General features: G+C 42.4%; 1 protein-coding gene across 6 annotated transcripts in view; it reads left to right on the forward strand.

The window, feature by feature from the left end:
• pip5k1bb (phosphatidylinositol-4-phosphate 5-kinase, type I, beta b) overlaps nt 1–15,273 on the forward strand; it is a 71,845-nt gene that overhangs the window by 24,799 nt on the left and 31,773 nt on the right. For 5 of the 6 annotated variants that reach the window (XM_029763204.1, XM_029763203.1, XM_029763202.1 and 2 more), the window contains one exon: nt 14,393–14,493. The exons of the other annotated variant lie outside the window; for it this stretch is intronic. The gene's annotated coding sequence lies outside the window, so the exon portion shown is untranslated. The remainder of the gene's footprint in view (nt 1–14,392; nt 14,494–15,273) is intronic. 6 annotated transcript variants of the gene reach the window in all.

A 15,273-nucleotide genomic window follows, 5' to 3' on the forward strand; every position in this document is an offset into this window, starting at 1 on the left:
TCTGTCTCCTAGAGATGAATGTACTTTGCTACGAAAAGTGCAAATCAATCCCAGAACAACAGCAAAGGACCTTGTGAAGATGCTGGAGGAACCCGGTACAAAGTATCTATATCCACAGTAAAACGAGTCCTATATCGACATCAGCAAGGAAGAAGCCACTGCTCCAAAACCGCCATAAAAAAAGCCAGACTACGGTTTGCAACTGCACATGGGGACAAATATCATACTTTTTGGAGAAATGTCCTCTGGTCTGATGAAACAAAAATAGAACTGTTTGGCCATAACGACCATCGTTATGTTTGGAGGAAAAAGGGGGAGGCTTGCTAGCCCGAAGTACACCATCCCAACCGTGAAGCACGGGGATGGCAGCATCATGTTGTAAGGGTGCTTTGCTGCAGGAGGGACTGGTGCACTTCACAAAATAGATGGCATCATGAGGCAGGAAAATGATGTGGATATATTGAAGCAACATCTCAAGACATCAGTCAGGAAGTTAAAGCTTGGTCACAAATGGGTCTCCCAAATGGACAATGACCCCAAGCATACTTCCAAAGTTGTGGCAAAATGGCTTAAGGACAACAAAGTCAAGGTATTAGAGTGGCTATCACAAAGCCCTGACCTCAGTCCCATAGAAAATGTGTGGAAAAGCGTGTGCGAGCAAGGAGGCCTGCAAACCTGACTCAGTTACACCAGCTCTGTAAGGAGGAATGAGCCAACATTCACCCAACTTATTGTAGAAAGCTTGTGGAAGGCTACCCTAAACATTTGACCCAAGTTAAACAAACAATGTAAAGGCAATGCTACCAAATACTAATTGAGCGTATGTAAACTTCTGACCCACTGGGAATGTGATGAAAGAAATTAAAGCTGAAATAAATAATTCTCTCTACTATTATTCTGACATTTCACATTCTTAAAATAAAGTGGTGATCCTAACTGACCTAAGACAGGGAATTTTTACTAGGATTAAATGTCAGGAATTGTGAAAAACTGAGTTTTTAAATGTATTTGGCTATGGTGTATGTAAACTTCTGACTTCAACTGTATATAGGGAATAGCGTGCCATTTGGGATACAGCCCTGGTGTTAGATCTGCACTCAGCTCTCTGTTTGCTCTCAGGGAGTTGAAGTTTCAGCCTACAGGAGGAGAGAGAGAGATTGAGTGGAGGAGAGAGGGAATAGAGTGGAGGGGATGGGCAAATAAACTCCTGGAGCTGTGGAGACCGTGAGAGCACAACCACACCTCAGTGTGTCTAACATAATCACACACACACACACACACACACACACACACACACACACACACACACACACACACACACACACACACACACATTTACACAACAAGCCTCACTGTGTCAAACCTCCAGTGCATGAGACCTGCCGGCCGTATCCAAATACATCTGTCAGTTCAGCATGTGTCTCCGTGTGTGAAGCTATAGAGCTGTGTGAAGCTGTACAGTTGTGTGAAGCTTGCTAAGAAACGTTTTAACTGAAAAGGTCCTCACGAGTTCTGCAGACAAACACTTACTCTGAACATTGGCACATGTATCTGAGGTGTGTTTGTTTGTGTGCATGTGCGTACATGTGAATTCCCTGCATGAGTGTTGTGTGAAATGGAGATCGAGTATGTGTTATTACACAGAGAATCTACAATGCCATGCAGACTGAGGGGGGCTTCAGGTTGTCTCATCCCACACCACTTACAGGGCAGAACCAACTTTAGATTTCACTAATGATTTAGCTAGTCTCCTGAGCTGTGCGTTGACTCCCTTCCCCTCGTTCACTCATTTTTTATCTTTCTATCTGTGTTTCTCTCTCGTGTGCACTTATATGGACTAGCACACACAAACACACATTGGAGAAGGATAATTTACGCAGCAGAGCTGTTCCATTTGATACTGTGTTCTTGTTGGTCCTTGTAGACTAGGGAGTCTTTAATTGAGTCTTTACAGTAAAGGACTGAATCTGTTCTTCAATATTGATCCAGCTCCTTTTACCTGTTTTGATTCTAATCCAAACCCCAGCAGCCCATCCCATTCCCCCTGCTACACTAGCTAGTTCAGGAATAGTGTCAGGCCTCGCCTCAGGAAGTTCCCATTACTTTTGTCCACAGCATTTCCCAAGTGTTCTGGCAGCTTTCTTATTAGGTTCATGTACCACATACAGTGGCCTTAAGAGAGACTGTTCTTAATATCTCTTTGCGCTGACATTGAACATCACACTATTTACATCAAATCAGATCCATGTGATTGTACGCTGTACTTTATATGGCTATGCGTTGAATGTGTTAGTGAGCTTCAACAGCTGTTGTACTGTAGCACCAGAGGATGAGATGAGTGTTCTGTTTGAAAGAGGGCCATCCATCCATCTCTCTTTGTTTAGCTGGGAACAACAGCTCTGCAGCTGTGGGCCTCTCGTGGATTGTTCTGGAAAAGGTCTGATAGAGGGAGCAATGGCTGGCTGGGTAGGTCACAGGTCAGGTGGCTTAGAGACAGAGGGAGGGATAGGGAGAGGGGTTAGAGCGAGGGAGATAGAGGGAGAGAGGTGGGGATAGGGGGGTAGAGAGGGAGAGAAAAAGAGAGAGGAGGAGGGGGTAGAGAGAGCGAGAGTAGGAGTGAGGTAGAGTGGGAGTGAGGCACCGTCCGCGTCCCCTTCCCTATGACAGACAGACTGACTGGCTAATTAACATTCCTCATGTTCAGTATCCATACAGACAGACCCAGCACCAGAAAAGATGACTTATTATGATTACCCAGGTTAGCTCAGGTCTGAGTGGCCAACAGACTGTACAGCAGCAATAATAATGTTAGACAATACACAGTTGTGATTTCTTGACTAGGATCCTGGAGAAATGACTGTGTGGCTGTGAATTCTGTTCTTTATACATCTTATGCAATATCGGTGACTATATGTAATGTACATGATATTTGCATTTTCTATTTGCATTTGAATAAACATGTTATGACTCAATGCTGCCCCTGAAGGCGAACAGCCAATGGTCTCACACACACACACACACACACACACACACACACACACAGACACGCACAGAGAGACACACACACACACACACTCACACACACAGAGAGACACACACAGAGAGACACACACCACAGAGAGAACACTCACACACAGAGCGAGAGACAGTCTTTCCTTACCTGGCCTACAGCACAGACACGAGCCCCAAGTCAAATTCTATTTACCCTGTGTGCTGCTGCTGTGTTGCTATAGCAACGGGAGAGCTGGTGTACAGATAAGGCTTCAGTCAGGAGATAAACACAGAGTGTCTCTCTGCTACATTCCGCTCTTAATGTCAGCCAGTGTTTTGTTCAGGTGCAGACTGACACACAACTAGGGTTGCAAAGCTATCGGTAATTACCAAAGTTACCGGAATCTTCAGTAATATTGGTAATTAACAGAAAATCTATGCCAATCTATTGTAACTTTGGTAATTTATACTTGAATAACTTGTACAAAATGTATTCATATATAGCATTCCTTTTTTTATATCTGTCCATATTGTCTATGAGTTTCTAGTAGATGGTACAAGAGAAAATAGCCTAATTAGTGAAAAAAGCATTGAATGAAAAATGACATTTATTTTCAGTTAACTCTGCAACTATTGACTCTTCCAACTAAACTGCCACCAGTTTGACACCAAAACATGGACAACAAATTAATATTGACAGTCAAATAAATAAATGTTTCTAAAAATAAATAAAAGATATTTCATGCTGAAACCCTCATATTTAACACCAATGGTATTCACTAAGTTGATGGTTTATATTTAGGGCTGTGGAGGGTCCTCAGAATAAGAAGGAGAGGACCATACTCCTTAGTGAATTTAATAAAAATGTAAATTAGTGAAGCTTATTATTTTTAGATAAAACTATACTAAATATACTGCTCAAAAAAATAAAGGGAACACTAAAATAACACATCCTAGATCTGAATGAATGAAATAATCTTATTAAATACTTTTTTCTTTACATAGTTGAATGTGCTGACAACAAAATCACACAAAAATAATCAATGGAAATCCAATTTATCAACCCATGGAGGTCTGGATTTGGAGTCACACTCAAAATTTAAAGTGGAAAACCACACTACAGGCTGATCCAACTTTGATGTAATGTCCTTAAAACAAGTAAAAATGAGGCTCAGTAGTGTGTGTGTGGCCTCCACGTGCCTGTATGACCTCCCTACAACGCCTGGGCATGCTCCTGATGAGGTGGCGGATGGTCTCCTGAGGGATCTCCTCCCAGACCTGGACTAAAGCATCCGCCAACTCCTGGACAGTCTGTGGTGCAATGTGGCGTTGGTGGATGGAGCGAGACATGATGTCCCAGATGTGCTCAATTGGATTCAGGTCTGGGGAATGGGCGGGCCAGTCCATAGCATCAATGCCTTCCTCTTGCAGGAACTGCTGACACACTCCAGCCACATGAGGTCTAGCATTGTCTTGCATTAGGAGGAACCCGGTGCCAACCGCACCAGCATATGTTCTCACAAGGGGTCTGAGGATCTCATCTCGGTACCTAATGGCAGTCAGGCTACCTCTGGCGAGCACATGGAGGGCTGTGCAGCCCCCCAAAGAAATGCCACCCCACACCATGACTGGCCCACCGCCAAACCAGTCTTGCTGGAGGATGTTGCAGGCAGCAGAACGTTCTCCACGGCGTCTCCAGACTCTGTCACGTCTGTCACATGTGCTCAGTGTGAACCTGCTTTCATCTATGAAGAGCACAGGGCGCCAGTGGCGAATTTGCCAATCTTGGTGTTCTCTGGCAAATGCCAAACGTCCTGCACAGTGTTGGGCTGTATGCACAACCCCCACCTGTGGACGTCAGGCCCTCATACCACCCTCATGGAGTCTGTTTCTGACCGTTTGAGCAGACACATGCACATTTGTGGCCTGCTGGAGGTCATTTTGCAGGGCTCTGGCAGTGCTCCTCCTGCTCCTCCTTGCACAAAGACGGAGGTAGCGGTCCTGCTGCTGGGTTGTTGCCCTCCTACGGCCTCCTCCACGTCTCCTGATGTACTGGCCTGTCTCCTGGTAGCGCCTCCATGCTCTGGACACTACGCTGACAGACACAGCAAACCTTCTAGCCACAGCTCGCATTGATGTGCCATCCTGGATGAGCTGCACTACCTGAGCCACTTGTGTGGGTTGTAGACTCCGTCTCATGCTACCACTAGAGTGAAAGCACCGCCAGCATTCAAAAGTGACCAAAACATCAGCCAGGAAGCATAGGAACTGAGAAGTGGTCTGTGGTCCCCACCTGCAGAACCACTCCTTTATTGGGGATGTCTTGCTAATTGCCTATAATTTCCACCTGTTGTCTATTCCATTTGCACAACAGCATGTGAAATTTATTGTCAATCAGTGTTGCTTCCTAAGTGGACAGTTTGATTTCACAGAAGTGTGATTGACTTGGAGTTACATTGTGTTGTTTACGTGTTCCCTTTATTTTTTTGAGCAGTGTATATTCACTTCACCAAATAATTTATTAAAACACTTTTGCGATGGTCTACAGTAGCCTCAGCAGCACTCTGTAGGGTAGCCCCATGGTGTAGCTTCCGTCCTCTGGGTACATTGACTTTAATACAAAACCTTTGAGGCTCATGGTTCTCAGCCCTTCCAATATATTTACACAATAATTATGACAACTTCCGGAGAACGTCCTCCAACCTATCATAGATCTTGCAGCATGAACTGACATGTTGTCCACCCATTCAAGATCAGAGAATGAATCTAGTACTGAAAGCATAAGCTACAGCTAGCTAGCACTGCAGTGCATAAAATGTGGTGAGTAGTTGACTCAAAGAGAGAGAAAGATGATAGTTGAACAGTTTTGAACAAATTCATTTCTTCCAAAATGAAGAGGAAGAGAGCTATATTTGGTTGTATTTTTGTTTTAGTTTTTTTACTTTCACTTAGCTAGCAAATGCAGCTAGCTAGTTTTGCCTACTCGAACACCCTGCTCAAACAGAATGGAATGCTATGTTAGCTAGCTGGCTATGGCTATCCAACCAACACTGGAACTCTTCAAAGTCAAGGTAAGTTTTGGTTTTGCTAATTTATTGATATGAAGGTTTGGCAAGTTTTTAATTTTTTTTTAAAATTGTTTTTTTTTTTTTGCCTGGTATTTACAATGAGCAAACAAGCAAATCATGCTGTTTTTATGTGGTGGCTATGAAAGTGAACTGTTTTTATGTGGTGGCTATGAAAGTGAACTGTTTGTATGTGGTCAGGGGTGTATTCATTTTGCCTATTTGTGTTTATTATGGATCCCCATTGGCAGCAGCTACTCTTCCTGGGGTCCAGCAAAATGAAGGCAGTTTATACAATTCTAAAAACATTACAATTCATTCATAGATTTCACAACACACTGTATGCCCTCAGGCCCCTACTCCACCACTTCCACATATTTACAGTACTAAATCCATGTGTATGTATAGTGCGTATGTTATCGTGTATGCATGTGTCTGTGCCTGTCTGTGTTGCTTCACAGTCCCCGCTGTTCCATAAGGTGTTTTTTTATCTGTTTTTTAAATCTAATTTTACTGCTTGTGTCAGTTACTTGATGTGGAATAGAGTTCCATGTAGTCATGGCTCTATGTAGTACTGTGTGCCTCCCATAGTCTGTTCTGGACTTGGGGACTTTTAAGAGACCTCTGGTGGCATGTCTTGTGGGGTATGCATGGGTGTCTGAGCTGTGTGCCAGTAGTTTAGACAGACACCACGGCGCATTCAACATGTCAATACCTCTCATAAATAAAAGTAGGGATGAAGTCAATCTCTCCTCCACTTTCAGCCAGGAGAAATTGACATGCATATTATTAAAAACTGTTTCTTAAAAGGAAAGAAACGGGGATAAACATACCTGAATTTGTCCATACATACCTAAATTTGCAGCTGTTTAACTAATGATTACACCCTAGATCAGCTAGATGCAGGCAAGAGTGTGCAAGGCGGTATTGAATGTGTCACCTTGACTGTTCAAAATTCTCTAGCCTAAACCTATCAATGTTACATTGAGCTGGGTGAATGGAATTTGATTGACAGTCATTCAATATGCTCTAATAGAAATAAGGCCATGCTCATAAAAAAATTATCAGCACCGACCGCCAGTGATTTAGGATAATGTTTTACATCTTTGTCATTCTATTATCGTATTTAGTTGTTTAATATATTTTACATGTGATAAGGCCACACAGAGGGCCAGAGATAATTACTAACACCTGTGATAATCTGAAGTACTCAAAAGGGCCATTGTGATAGATGACATAAAATCCTTGAATTCCATCATTCTGGCAGTTTACTGGTAAACATTGAAACTTTCAAGTAATATACCCTCCCTTTGCAACCTTACACACAACAACCCTATCTATGACATCACTGTTTATTTTGTTCAGTGTATATTGTTATGATGTTCTCAGTACAGATGAAGTCAGAGGTTTACATACACTTTAGCCAAATGCATTTAAACTCAGTTTTTCACAATTCCTGAGATTTAATCCGAGGAAGAATTCCCTGTCTTCGGTCAGTTAGGACCACCACTTTATTTTAAGAATGTGAAATGTCAGAATAATAGTAGAGAAAGAATGATTTCTTTCAGTTTTTATTTCTTTCATCACATTCCCAGTGGGTCAGAAGTTTACATTCACTCAATTAGTATTTGGTAGCATTGCCTTTAAATTGTTTAACTTGGGTCAAATGTTTAGGGTAGCCATCCACAAGCTTCCCACAATAAGTTGGGTGAATGTTGGCCCATTCCTCCAGAGCTTGTGTAGGTTTGCATGCCTCCTTGCACACACACGCTTTTTCAGTTCTGCTCACACATTTTCTACAGGCTTGAGGTCAGGGCTTTGTGATGGCCACTCCAATACCTTGACTTTGTTGTCCTTAAACCATTTTGCCACAACTTTGGAAGTATGCTTGCGGTCATTGTCCATTTGGGAGACCCATTTGTGACCAAGTTTTAACTTCCTGACTGATGTCTTGAGATGTTGCTTCAATATATCCACATAATTTTCCTCTCTCATGATGCCATCTATTTTGTGAAATGCACCAGTCCCTCCTGCAGCAAAGCACCCTTACAACATGATGCTGCCACCCCCGTGCTTCACGGTTGGGATGTTGTTCTTCGGCTTGCAAGCCTCCCCCTTTTTCCTCCAAACATAACGATGGTCATTATGGCCAAACAGTTCTATTTTTGTTTCATCAGACCAGACAACGTTTCTCCACAAAGTATGATCTTCGTCCCCATGTGCAGTTGCAAACCGTAGTCTGGCTTTTTTATGGCGGTTTTGGAGCAGTGGCTTCTTCCTTTCTGAGCGGCCTTTCAGGTTATGTCGATATAGGACTCGTTTTACTGTGGATATAGATACTTTTGTACCGGTTTCCTCCAGCATCTTCACATTGTCCTTTACTGTTGTTCGGGGATTAATTTGCACTTTTTGCACCAAAGTACGTTCATCTCTAGGAGACAGAACATGTCTCCTTCCTGAGCGGTATGACGGCTGCGTGGTTCCATGGTGTTTATACTTGCGTACTATTGTTTGTACAGATGAACGTGGTAACTTCAGGCGTTTGGAAATTGCTCTCAAGGATGAACCAGACTTGTGGAGGTCTACAATTGTTTTCTGAGGTCTTGGCTGATTTCTTTAGATTTTCCCATGATGTCAAGCAAAGAGGCATCGAGTTTGAAGGGAGGCCTTGAAATACATCCACAGGTACACCTCCAATTGACTCAAATGATGTCAATTAGCCTATCAGACGCTTCTAAAGCCATGACATCCTTTTCTGGAGTTTTCCAAGCTGTTTAAAGGCACAGTCAACTTAGTGTATGTAAACCTCTGACCCACTGGAATTGTGATACAGTGAAATAATCTGTCTGTAAACAATTGTTGGAAAAATGGCTTGTGTCATGCACAAAGTAGATGTCCTAACCGTCTTGCCAAAACCATAGTTTATTAACAAGAAATTTGTGGAGTGGTTGAAAAACAAGTTTTAATGACTCCAATCTAAGTGTATGTAAACTTCCAACTTCAACTGTACAGTCGTGACCAAAAGTTTTGAGAATGACACAAATATGAATTTTCACAAAGTCTGCTGCCTCAGTTTGTATGATGGCAATTTGCATATAGTCCAGAATGTTATGAAGAGTGATCAGATGAATTGCAATTAATTGCAAAGTCCCTCTTTTCCATGGAAATTAACTGAATCCCCCAAAACATTTCCACTGCATTTACGCCCTGCTGCAAAAGGACCAGCTGACATCATGTCAGTGATTCTCTCGTTAACACAGGTGTGAGTGTTGACGAGGACAAGGCTGGAGATCACGCTGTCATGCTGATTAGTTAGAGTAACAGACTGGAAGCTTCAAAAGGAGGGTGGTGCTTGGAATCATTATTCTTCCTCTGTCAACCATGGTTACCTGCAAGGAAACACGTGCCGTCATCATTGCTTTGCACATAAAGGGCTTCACAGACAAGGATATTGCTGCCAGTAAGATTGCACATAAATCAACCATTTATCGGATCATCAAGAACTTCAAGGAGAGCGGTTCAATTGTTGTGAAGAAGGCTTCAGGACGCCCAAGAAAGTCCAGCAAGCACCAGGACTGTCTCCTAAAGTTGATTCAGCTGCGGGATCGAGGAACCACCAGTACAGAGCTTGCTCAGGAATGGCAGCATGCAGGTGTGAGTGCATCTGCACGCACAGTGAGGTGAAGACTTTTGGAGGATGGCCTGGTGTCAAGAAGGGCAGCAAAGAAGCCACTTCTCTCCAGGAAAAACATCAGGGACAGACTGATATTCTGCAAAAGGTACAGGGATTGGACTGCTGAGGACTGGGGTAAAGTCATTTTCTCTGATGAATCCCCTTTCTGATTGTTTGGGGCATCCGGAAAAAAGCTTGTCCGGAAAAGACAAGGTGAGCGCTACCATCAGTCCTGTGTCATGCCAACAGTAAAGCATCCTGAGACCATTCATGTGTGGGGTTACTTCTCAGCCAAGGGAGTGGGCTCACTCTCACAATTTTGCCTAAGAATACAGCCATGAATAAAGAATGGTACCCACACATCCCCCGAGAGCAACTTCTCCCAACCATCTAGGAACAGTTTAGTGACGAACAATAACTTTCCCAGCATGATGGAGCACCTTGCCATAAGGCAAAAGTGATAACTAAGTGGCTCGGGGAACAAAACATCGATATTTTGGGTCCATGGCCAGGAAACTCCCCAGACCTTAATCCCATTGAGAACTTGTGGTCAATCCTCAAGAGGCGGGCAGACAAACAAAACCCCACAAATTCTGACAAACTCCAAGCATTGATTATGCAAGAATGGGCTTCCATTGGTCAGGATATGGCCCAGAAGTTAATTGACAGCATGCCAGGGCGGATTGCGGAGGTCTTGAAAAAGAAGGGTCAACACTGCAAATATTGACTCTTTGCATCAACTTTATTTAATTGTCAATAAAAGCCTTTGACACTTATGAAATGGTTGTGATTATACTTCAGTATTCATAGTAACATCTGACAAAAATATCTAAAGACACTGAAGCAGCAGACTTTGTGAAAATTAATATTTGTGTCATTCTCAACTTTTGGCCACGACTGTATGTATGCATGGATAAGTCTAGCCTGGTTAAACCAGACGGAATGTTGTGCTCATCATAAAACAACAGCTTATTCAACTGTCAATGAGAATACTGTATTTATTAGGGATGGGCGTGCGTACACGTTTAAAGGTTTGTATTCGATTACTAATAATAAGTTATTGCAATCCACAAATGCAAAAAAGAAATTTGTGACCATAGCTTTATTAATATTGTACATTTCTTGTTTGGGGGGCTACAGGCACAATACACACATTGATGTAATCTCACATCCACCAACTTTAAAAAGTACACACGTACAAAGCATTGATCACCATGATCATACCACAGAGCCAGAAAGTAACAATAAATGTAGTATGGAGGAAAAGAAAGAAGTGTGTCTCTAATGAAATCTCTGATGTATAATTTGAGATTCAAGGAGCTATCATCATTCAGTTACATAGTCATGTCCCAAAAGTATTTAACTGCAGGGCACTCCCACATCATATGAAGCAGCAGTTGGGAGTTGGGGCCAATTGTATTATGAATAGTTTCTTTAGTGTTAAATACAGTCTGTGAACAAATGTAAAATGTATAAATTGATGGTTCGGATTACGGGATGCCAATGTCATATTTTTCCATATTCTGTTCCAGTTAAAGCATTGTTCAGATTCACTTAGATCTGTGGATCATATTTTTTTTTATTGGCTAGCTCAGAATATGAACTTTCCAAAAGTTGTTTATATATTATGGAGATCAGTCCTTTTGGGAGCCTAGATAATTTATTTATAAATCCCATCATTCGGTAGTTGGGTTTCCAAATGGTCTCCGTAGGCCAACATAGCTGACCTAAATTGTAAATATAGAAAAAAGGAGTTGCCTGGTAATATGAATGTCTTTCAATCCTTGTAATGTTCCTAAACCATTACTCTCCATGATATCAGCAAGGTTTCCACATTTGGACCATGGCGGAGATGCAAAATAATTACTTTTTTTTTACCACTTTTTCTCCCCAATTGCGTGGTATCCAATTGGTAGTTAGTCTTGTCTCATCGCTGCAACTCCCGTACGGACTCGGGAGAAGTGAAGCTCGAGAGCCGTGCATCCTCCGAAACACAACCCAACCAAGCCGCGCTGCTTCTTGACACAATGCCCACTTAACCCGGAAGCCAGCTGCACCAATGTGTCGGAGGAAACACCATACACCTTGCGACTGTGTCAGCATGCACTGCGCCCGGCCCACCACAGGAGTTGCTAGTGCGCGATGGGACAAGGACAACCCTGCAGGCCAAACCCTCCCCTAACCCGGACAATGCTGGGCCAATTGTGCACTGCCTCATGGGTCTCCCGGTCGTGGCCGGCTGCGACAGAGCCTGGACTCGAACCCAGAACCTCTACTGGCACAGCTAGCACTGCAATGCAGTGCCTTAGACCACTGCACCACTCGGGAGGCCAATCGCAAGGCATTATTGTGAAATATTGGAGTATGGGCATGGGAGGGATTGAGATACGTCTCGATAAAGTAAGATATCATTGGCATATAATGAGATGACGTGACCCGTAGAATTGAAAGACTATTTAGCAGGTAAAATGTATATGCTCTGGAAAAAATGTCAAACACTTCAATGTTTTTATTGTTGGGATTATGTCAAGTGCAGCAAAAATATGTAAAGTTTTGTTTTCAGTTGTATATCAGAATAACCAGTAATTGGAAAAACCAATAGCATACCACATACTTTTTTGCCTTTAGCCCCGTTTCACACTAACTTGCGAGTACACAACATTCTTTTCATGAGAGTACTCGAACACACTTTCTTTCAAATGCCCATCCCTAGTATATCTTTCCTATAGTTGTTTTAAGGCTGATACACTTCCTCACAGATATCTACTAGCAGGGGTTGGAATTGAAATGATCTTTTGTTCTGAACAGAACCACCATTTTGTTTTCCGTTCCACTGTTCTGACCAGCAAAATAAAGTTCTGAACCGGTTCCAACCCTAAAAAAAGTACTGGTTTATATTGTTCCTTTCTGTTCCTTTTTTAACTTGTGAAATCAATTTTTTTTTACATTTAGCTCATTAAATTACTTCAGCAATCAGTGCGGATAGAGCAGGCAAGGTAGTTGTTTGCGTCTGCTAAATGACGTAAATGTTGTTTACATGCGTGATGGACAGACAAGTGTAGCCTATGATGCAATATGACTGAAATTTTGCGGGTGGGGGAGAGAGCGAGAGAGGGTTGAGGAGGAGGCTTAAAGTGCTGGACATCTTGTTATGACATGCATTATCTGAATTAGGTCCACAGAATTATACCTAGGGGGAGCGGATTCTATGAATGAACTTTGAATGTTATTTTGAGCTAGCAAGCTCGCAATGTCAGCCTATGCTTTGGAGGGAGAGGGGCAGGTATTCTAAACACACACTGGCAAAGATTTTCAGCTGGGCTGCAGGCAGCCACTGGAATACATTTCTGAGTGACAGAGTCAGGGCTTTGCATAGGTGCTTTGTTGCATTTTTGTGTGGGACTCGAAAAAATGCCTCTAACTTAAAATAAACGTATTAACCGGTTCCCATGCTTTTAAAATACAGTTTCTGTTCCGGAAGAGTATGGAACACAACATTTTGAACAGAAATGCAATGGTTCATTGGATCAGTCTAAAAGTTTGCACATACACTGCTGCCATCTAGTGGCCAAAATCTCAATTGCTCCTGGGCTGGAATAATATATTATGGCCTTTCTCTTGCATTTCAAAGATGATGGTACAAAAAAACCCGCATGTTTTTCTTTCTTTGTATTATTTTTATCCAGATCTAATGTGTTATATTTTCCTACATTCCTTTCAAATGGTATCAAGAATATGCATATCCTTGTTTCAGGTCCTGAGCTACAGGCAGTTAGATTTGGGTATGTCATTTTTAAACAACAAGACTCACTTTACACTTGCTGACATGTTCACATTAGGCACACACACACACTCTGATGGTGTGGCTGAATGGTGAATAAGAGCTTCTTTGTGCTGCAGGTCTGACTGTGTGTTGGCCCTGCCTGGGGCGCCATTAGTCCTCATACAGTACACTCTGAGGGTCTGCAGTCTGTTTCTGTGCTTTACGAGGAGTCATTTATCCAGCACAGTTAGTGCAGCAGGCATGGCTGCTCACACCCCTCTATCTCCTTCTCTACCCCCACAGCAGAGCTCCACTTTGTGGGACAAGAGGGGAGGTGTGAGTGATGTTATGGAGGTTTGACTGATGTTATGACTGCAGCATCATATCTTGTTATGGCTGTGTGTGGAGGGTGATTTGTGGAGTGACTGACAGCAGGGAGACCATTGTTTCTCTGCTCCTGAACAACAGCAGGGATCCAGTAGGGCTGGGGAGGAAACACACAAATGCACACACCATGCAAACTCACTAATAAATGCACTGAAAGACCCCATTGTCTAGCCGTCTCAGAGAATGGATAATTTTCTGCTGAATTGTTCATTTCGGGTTTTGAAATAGATTAAATCCATTTGATAACTGGTGGAAATGAAAAAAAGAAAAAATGAAATGAATGTTTTCAGAGGCCACTTGAAAAACAGTTCCAATAATGAAACGGGCATATCTGCCAGAATGTCCCTGTTAATTAATAAATATTTGCTGGTGGACTTTTTTCCAAGTTTCTATTCAAAAATCAAAGAGGAGCAGCTTAATATTGAAGCAGAGGGCATTCTTCTACTGTTCTTTCGCTCTGTAATGATAGGTATGTAATGGAGTATTTTCTCTATGTCCTCTTTCCTCTTCCAGAGGATCTCTGTGGATTGAATACCCCCATGCCTGCAGGGCCTGATGACTAAGAGATGTGGTCGTGATCATTATTCCACTGGCAGAGCTTTTCACTAAGCAAGGTGGGCTCATACCTGTTTCACACTGACACTCCTATCTGCAGGGTCCTATTGATCAACATAACGTCCAGATACTGTAGATACACTGTGTTAGCTTTACATCTTCACATTAAGGCAACCTATTAAGAGTTAATTCAACATGACTGAATATCTAGCATACTGTAGGTCCAAAAAAACAGATTTTCACCAAGTCAAATTCCTTTATTGTGTTATCTAAGATTGTTCTATACATCAGTTGGGGTCACTATAAACTTCGATATGAGGTTCTAAACCTAGCATGAAAGTGCACCCTTGTAGCGGTGTGGGCTAATACAGTCAAAATGTTTGGGTAAGTTGAGCAAATTGAAGTATTTTCTTCCCAGGCATAATGCAAAGCGTTATCACTGGGATATGAAGTATCAACCGGCCTGGCCTATGTTAAAAAAATACAAAGTGTTTGTTAGGTGTTAAGCCTGTGTTAAAATTTGATTCAAATGATTAAAAGACAAAAAGTGAATTGTGTTTGGGAAATAAAGATACACATGGTTTTAAAAGGGTAGTGGAAATATTTAATTCAGTACAGAATTTTGTTTGTAGGCAGCTTACCCTGTCCCACGACTCAACTTACCCCATACCTGACTGGCCTGCACAGAGCCCTGACCTCAATCCCATCGTACACCATTGGGATGAATTGGAACGCCGACTGTGAGTCAGGCCTAATCGCCCAACATTTTACAGGGCCTGATGACTAAGAGAAAGAGGGAGCAGGTGATTACAGCTGTGTATTGACAGGGGTCAACATCC

Source organism: Salmo trutta, chromosome 9 (assembly GCF_901001165.1).
Source record: "Salmo trutta chromosome 9, fSalTru1.1, whole genome shotgun sequence".
NCBI lineage: Eukaryota > Metazoa > Chordata > Actinopteri > Salmoniformes > Salmonidae > Salmo > Salmo trutta.